Below are 9,255 nucleotides of genomic sequence, written 5' to 3' on the forward strand. Positions count from 1 at the left end.
TAAAAGTAGTGGACACATTGAGAACTTCATTTGTTTTTTACAGACTTTAATTATGTGCACTTTAGCTATACGAAAATATACATACACGTACTGTATACACAGAGTAAATGTTAACAAAAAGCTTTGCCTGGGACCAGATACCAATTAATTACCAAGTAACGGATACATGTTTTGTATCAACCTTAAAGGAGGCGTGACTTTCCACTCAAAGTGTAACAGACACCATATACAAAGGAAAGTTCAGTTGTGGTAAGACATCGGTGATTGACTCCATTCAAATCTCTTTATATATGTACTTGTACTGTACCTTATATCACAACCCGATTATTCATAGATTTCCTGTCGTTTTAATAATATGTTAATAAATAAAGTACAAAAGATATCAATCCGATGTAGTAACACGTATACGACGTAGTATATTTCAATGGAGCGTTCCAGATATTTTCAGATCGTAACATCGATAAACCGAACCATATACCACAATGATACGTGTGCGTGTGCACTTTTTGAGGACGATGTGCGCACGATGTATGCGCGATAAGCACACATTAATTTAAAACGTTTTGCAAGCCACCACCTGTATATGCCATATTTGCATCTGCCGTTACCACCACAACACATATGTTACATCTCTATATCAGACATCACCACAACGACTCATTTTTGACAACGTTGTATCTGACGTCATCACAACGACCCATGATGACATCTTTGTATCTAACGTCACCACGACCTTTTAAAAACAGCTTTGTTCTGACGTCACCACAACGACACATATATGACGTATTTATTTCTTACGTCACAACAACGACACATATTCGTATGGCATCCTTATATCTGACGTCATCACAACAACCTTTGAATGAAATATTTGTATCAGACGTCACCACAACGACACATAATGACCTCTTTGTTTCGGATGTAAACAAAACGACACATGAACGACATATTTGTATCTGAGGTCACCACAACGACATATGATGCCATCTTTGTAACTGACGTCACCACAACGACAAATATATACCATCTTTGTATCTGATGTCAACCACCATTGCACATACAGAATATTATTTATGGCTCACGTCACCACCATGACACATATATGACATCTTTGTAGCTGACGTCACAACCATGACACATATATGACATCTTTGTAGCTGACGTCACCACCATGACACATATATGACATCCTTGTAGCTGACGTCAACACCATGACACATATATGACATCCTTGTAGCTGACGTCACCACAATGACACATATATGACATCCTTGTAGCTGACGTCACCACCATGACACATATATGACGTCTTTGTAGCTGACGTCACCACCATGACACATATATGACATCTTTGTAGCTGACGTCACCACCATGACACATATATGACATCTTTGTAGCTGACGTCACCACCATGACACATATATGACATCTTTGTAGCTGACGTCACCACCATGACACATATATGACATCTTTGTAGCTGACGTCACCACCATGACACATATATGACATCTTTGTAGCTGACGTCACCACCATGACACATATATGACATCTTTGTAGCTGACGTCACCACCATGACACATATATGACATCTTTGTAGCTGACGTCACCACCATGACACATATATGACATCTTTGTAGCTGACGTCACCACCATGACACATATATGACATCTTTGTAGCTGACGTCACCACCATGACACATATATGACATCTTTGTAGCTGACGTCACCACCATGACACATATATGACATCTTTGTAGCTGACGTCACCACCATGACACATATATGACATCTTTGTAGCTGACGTCACCACCATGACACATATATGACATCTTTGTAGCTGACGTCACCACCATGACACATATATGACATCTTTGTAGCTGACGTCACCACCATGACACATATATGACATCTTTGTAGCTGACGTCACCACCATGACACATATATGACATCTTTGTAGCTGACGTCACCACCATGACACATATATGACATCTTTGTAGCTGACGTCACCACCATGACACATATATGACATCTTTGTAGCTGACGTCACCACCATGACACATATATGACATCTTTGTAGCTGACGTCACCACCATGACACATATATGACATCTTTGTAGCTGACGTCACCACCATGACACATATATGACATCTTTGTAGCTGACGTCACCACCATGACACATATATGACATCTTTGTAGCTGACGTCACCACCATGACACATATATGACATCTTTGTAGCTGACGTCACCACCATGACACATATATGACATCTTTGTAGCTGACGTCACCACCATGACACATATATGACATCTTTGTAGCTGACGTCACCACCATGACACATATATGACATCTTTGTAGCTGACGTCACCACCATGACACATATATGACATCTTTGTAGCTGACGTCACCACCATGACACATATATGACATCTTTGTAGCTGACGTCACCACCATGACACATATATGACATCTTTGTAGCTGACGTCACCACCATGACACATATATGACATCTTTGTAGCTGACGTCACCACCATGACACATATATGACATCTTTGTAGCTGACGTCACCACCATGACACATATATGACATCTTTGTAGCTGACGTCACCACCATGACACATATATGACATCTTTGTAGCTGACGTCACCACCATGACACATATATGACATCTTTGTAGCTGACGTCACCACCATGACACATATATGACATCTTTGTAGCTGACGTCACCACCATGACACATATATGACATCTTTGTAGCTGACGTCACCACCATGACACATATATGACATCTTTGTAGCTGACGTCACCACCATGACACATATATGACATCTTTGTAGCTGACGTCACCACCATGACACATATATGACATCTTTGTAGCTGACGTCACCACCATGACACATATATGACATCTTTGTAGCTGACGTCACCACCATGACACATATATGACATCTTTGTAGCTGACGTCACCACCATGACACATATATGACATCTTTGTAGCTGACGTCACCACCATGACACATATATGACATCTTTGTAGCTGACGTCACCACCATGACACATATATGACATCTTTGTAGCTGACGTCACCACCATGACACATATATGACATCTTTGTAGCTGACGTCACCACCATGACACATATATGACATCTTTGTAGCTGACGTCACCACCATGACACATATATGACATCTTTGTAGCTGACGTCACCACCATGACACATATATGACATCTTTGTAGCTGACGTCACCACCATGACACATATATGACGTCTTTGTAGCTGACGTCACCACCATGACACATATATGACATCTTTGTAGCTGACGTCACCACCATGACACATATATGACATCTTTGTAGCTGACGTCACCACCATGACACATATATGACGTCTTTGTAGCTGACGTCACCACCATGACACATATATGACGTCTTTGTAGCTGACGTCACCACCATGAGACATATATGACATGTTTGTAGCTGACGTCACCACCATGACACATATATGACATATTGTTATTACAAATCACCACCTCGTCACATATGTGACATCTTTGTATCTGACGTCATCACCACGACACAATTGTGCCATTTTTGGATCACACGTTACCACCACGACTTATACGACACATTTATGACAACCACCACTACAAATATATTACATATTTGTATCTATTTAGTTTATTATCGTATATTTAAGTATATTGTTATCGCAGAGTCCCTAATCATCACATTTGTTTTCATATCCTTCTCTTAATTAAGTCATATTAAACAGTGACCAGCGGTCATTTGACCACATTTGGCTTTGTCATAACTCAGTTTATAGCATATTTGTCTATTTCTTATTATCTGAAAATAATTTTAGATATACCTTTGAAACCAAATGTCTTGTAAAAGTCGAAATTATCCCGTTCGAGGTCTTTGCCACCACTCATTTTTACACAAATATCTCCATTCGGAAACAGGTAACAACAATTATACTGATATCATACCGTTATTACGTAAAAACCCGGTGAGACGGTTGAAAACGGGCCAAGATCCCTAACGCGCTACCATTCGGGGCAACAAGAATGATTAATATAAGTTGATACAGATTGTTTAATATCATTGTAAAGTAAATAAAGTTTACATAATTAAATATTAAACACCATTTGTTACTACGTACAATCCAAATAATTTTGGCATGAAAACAGAATTTAATTTAATTCAAAAGCTGAGAACATATCTGCTGTCTACATTTGAATTTGGCATGAATGCATCAAATGCATCAAAGTTATTATAACAAAAAATGAAACCATGGTGTTATACATTAGTTGTTAAGTGTAAAGACTACTTTTGTTTTCAGAATAGAAAAATAAACCAGATATCGAATGTTATTTGGAGAATGTCATTTATTCTTAATTATGCAGACAGTGTGTAAATGTTTACATCAGATGAACAGAATGAAAACTATAACTACACATGAATGTACAAAGACAACAATGGGAGGATAATGGATTCAATTTATCCGAGTTTGAAAACACCAATTTTATATATCACCTATTTACAAGATAAAGGGAGGTGATACGATAACAAGAAAACATGAAGAACAGTAACTCATTGACGCCTACAAACCAGGTTGAATACAAATTAATGCGACTAAACAGCTGACGCTCAAAGTGGAAGCGGCATTGATGTTCATCGATTGATAATGTGTCACAAACATAATTATAACATACCACCTACCTACAATGAGACAAATACACACACATCGATATACAGAGACATGTGTTTAAATCTATTAATAACAGCAAAATCATAAATCGTTGATAAGGAACCGATTCTCCAGAAGCGATGCTAACACAGAGAATGGCTACATGCCTCATTAACTCTGGTTCATATATTTAAGATCGATAATAATGACTGACTTCACCACTTATTAAAAGAAAAAGACAATGAATAGTGTAGTGCAATATCTATACTTACCCATACTACCACGAGTTCCATCACTTCCGGTTCAATGGATAAATCGTATAGGAGTCGGTTAACACTTTTAACGGTTAACACCATGGATATTGTTTCATTGGTCAGTCTTTTACATATCATATCTTGTTATAATGCTTTGCCCCGGCATTTCTCAATGTGACGTCATACTTCAAAGCCGTTTTTTTCCTCGAAACATGAATCATGCATTTCCATTATAAGTATATTAGAACAGTAAGGAAAATATGTTGGAAAGCCTATATTAGCTGGTTATCCTGTTATCTAACTCTCAGTTGCTAATTGCAAAATTGCATATGGAACCAACCCCGATCCTTTGGAATACCTGTATACAGCTTTTGGTTGTCTTTCGACATTATTTGAATACAGTCAAAGTAATGAATTTAATAATAACAAAAGAAATTAATAACACATTTTCTTCTGTTGGTTTTGTCTCAAATCCCATTTCGTCCGTCCAATCATAACCAGACCTGCTGATAACAGTAACAATCATGGTAAACATATACAATGCATACCCTGATTACAAAAACAGTGAAAAACATAAAACGCATCATTACTATATAGATATTCGGTATGTATTGCTATATATGTTTATAAAAATGTGTGGAAGAAAAAAAACCCACCTAAATACTTTTGTCTTTCAAAATAATTAAAATGATAGTAATAAATGAAGCATAATTATGGTCATACTCTGCCAACGACAATACGGTCGATTATCACATTTCTATAACCACTTTAGGATTTGTAAAGAAATAAAATAGACTGACTTTCCAGTATTTTTTCCTGAAGTAATGGCTTGGTAAATGGACAAATGAAAAGAAAAAGCTGGATTGCTGAAATCTACTGTTTCAAGTTAAAAAGGGAACATAAAAGAAAATTTTGGAATAATGTCAGTCATCATTAAAAAAATCTATAAATATTAACCGCTGGTGTGTAACCTACAGCACGTATGTAGTATATATGCTACCAGGTTTGCGATGTAACGACACTTTTTATTGGTTAATAACCGATAAATATTGAACGATAAACCATGCGCACTCGTGTAGTATTTTCTAGGAGACAAGCGCTCTTCCAAAAATACTCCTCTGCAAATGTACCGGTAAACAGGCGAGTCGCGGGTCTCGTTTCATTTGTCGAACGAAAGAACTCGCATTTGATTTTGTATGATTTTGATGATATGATAACGGACAAACAGCATATCTCTTTCACCTCCACATCAACAGAAATTCTGCATAGCTCTTGCTATAAGAACGGTCCGCTGAACTTATCGCAAAGGTGATTTTTCACAGTGTTTGTACCTCTGTCAAATGCTGTTTCATGTTTTGACGAACGATGACGTTATATTGGTGGGTTTGATTTCCTTGATATATTTAGGTTGAAAAGACAAAATAGGACGCCTTCACACAGGGACATAATGATAAAAACGCGCAGCCTATTGTAAAATTAAATAAAAATTGTATAAGTGACCAAACTGAAGTCAGCAATGTTTTTAACAGTTTTTATGTAAATGTGGCCTGTGATAATGTTGACGATGAAGATTCAAAGACAACGGAGAATGACATCCTTAACAATATCAGAGATCATATTCCAACTGATTCAAAATTTGATTTTAACCATGTAACACCTGCTTTCATACAAAAAACTATTACTACAATCAATGTAAAGAAAGCTACAGGTGTTGATGGAATATCATCTAAATTACTTAGAGCATGTTGTAATAATGTAAGTTTGCCGCTTTCTAACCTTGTAAACCATTGCATAACAACAACTATTTTTCCTGCTAGACTTAAAGAGGCCCAGGTCGTTCCTGTTTTCAAAAAGAAAGATGTATTGGACAAACAAAAGTGTAGACCGGTCAGAATTTTACCTTGCATATCCAAACTTTTTGAAAGATCCATGTGTGATCAGCTGTTCATAAATATGTGTCAAACCTCTGAATTTTATATAAAAAACATAACATGAATAAGTGTCAGGCCTTGTGAAAATATTAGAAAATTGTGCAATTAATTATCTAACTTACATGTGATATTACCGTGTATTTTACTGTAATGAAAAATGTCTGCTATGCTATTTATATTAACTCATTACTACTAATACTATTAGATTATGTTATTGTTATTTTATATACTTGTGTTTGTCGCAAAAATAATTCTGAAGAGCTAATGTTCAATGTTGATATGCATGCGACTCTAAATAAATATACATATACAATCGTAATGTAGTCAGTCAAATAAACATATAGTATAGTAAGACAAATAGTTAAGTTTCTAACTCTCAAATATATGTGCAAAAACTTAACAAAAGGTGATGTATCTAACACTCAAATCTGTGTGTAAAAACTTAACAAAAGGTGATATCTCTAACACTCAAATCTATGTGTAAAAACTTTACAAAAGGTGATGTATCTAACACTCAAATCTGTGTGTAAAAACTTAACAAAAGGTGATATCTCTAACACTCAAATCTATGTGTAAAAACTTTACAAAAGGTGATATCTCTTATACTCAAATCTGCTCTTTCGTGTGTAAAAACTTAACAAAAGGTGATATCTCTAACACTCAAATCTATGTGTAAAAACTTAACAAAAGGTGATATTTCTAACACTCAAATCTATGTGTCAAAACTTTACAAAAGGTGATGTCTCTAACACTCAAATCTATGTGTAAAAACTTAACAAAAGGTGATGTCTCTTATACTCAAATCTATGTGTAAAAACTTAACAAAAGGTGATATCTCTTATACTCAAAGATATGTGTAAAACTTAACAAAAGGTGATATCTCTTATACTCAAATCTATGTGTAAAAACTTACCAAAAGGTGATATGTCTTATACTCAAATATATGTGTAAAATCAACAAAAGGTGATATGTCTTATACTCAAATCTATGTGTAAAAACTTAACAAAAGGTGATATCTCTAACACTCAAATCTATGTGTAAAAACTAAACAAAAGGTGATGTCTCTAACACTCAAATATATGTGCAAACACTTAACAAAAGGTGATGTCTCTAACACTCAAATATATGTGTAAAAACTTAACAAAATGTGATATCTCTTATACTCAAATATATGTGTAAAAACTTAACAAGAGGTGATATCTCTTATACTCAAATCTGCTCTATCGTGTGTAAAAACTTAACAAAAGGTGATGTCTTTTACACTCAAATCTGCTCATTCGTGTGTAAAACCTTACAAGAGGTGATGTCTCTTACACTCAAATCTGCTCTTTCGTGTGTAACACTAAACAAAAAGTGATGTCTCTAACACTCAAATCTGATCTTTCGTGTGTAAAACTAAACCAAAGGTGATGTCTCTAACACTCAAATCTGCTCTTTCGTGGGTAAAACTAAACCAAAGGTGATGTCTCTTACACTCAAATCTGCTCATTCGTGTGTAAAACCTTACAAGAGGTGATGTCTCTTACACTCAAATCTGCTCTTTCGTGTGTAACACTAAACAAAAAGTGATGTCTCTAACACTCAAATCTGCTCTTTCGTGTGTAAAACTAAACCAAAGGTGATGTCTCTTACACTCAAATCTGCTCATTCGTATTTAAAACTTAACAAAAGGTGATGTATCTAACACTCAAATCTGTGTGTAAAAACTTTTCAAAAGGTGATATCTCTAACACTCAAATCTATGTGTAAAAACTTTACAAAAGGTGATATCTCTTATACTCAAATCTGCTCTTTCGTGTGTAAAAACTTAACAAAAGGTGATATCTCTAACACTAAAATATACGTCTAAAAACTTAACAAAAGGTGATATTTCTAACACTCAAATCTATGTGTCAAAACTTTACAAAGGTGATGTCTCTAACACTCAAATCTATGTGTAAAAACTTAACAAAAGGTGATGTCTCTAACACTCAAATCTATGTGTAAAAACTTAACAAAAGGTGATATCTCTTATACTGAAATATATGTGTAAAACTTAACAAAAGGTGATATCTCTTATACTCAAATCTATGTGTAAAAACTTACCAAAAGGTGATATGTCTTATACTCAAATCTATGTGTAAAAACTAAACAAAAGGTGATATCTCTTATACTCAAATATATTTGTAAAACTTTACAAAAGGTGATATCTCTTATACTGAAATCTATGCGTAAAAACTTACCAAAAGGTGATATCTCTTATACTCAAATCTGCTTTTTCAGGTGTAAAACTAAACAAAAGGTGATATCACTTACACTCAAATCTGCTATTTCGTGTGTAAAACCTTACAAGAGCTGATGTCTCTTACACTCAAATCTGCTCTTTTGTGTTTAAAACTGA

This window comes from Mizuhopecten yessoensis, unplaced genomic scaffold, assembly GCF_002113885.1.
Source record: "Mizuhopecten yessoensis strain PY_sf001 unplaced genomic scaffold, ASM211388v2 scaffold7497, whole genome shotgun sequence".
Taxonomy (NCBI): Eukaryota; Metazoa; Mollusca; class Bivalvia; order Pectinida; family Pectinidae; genus Mizuhopecten; species Mizuhopecten yessoensis.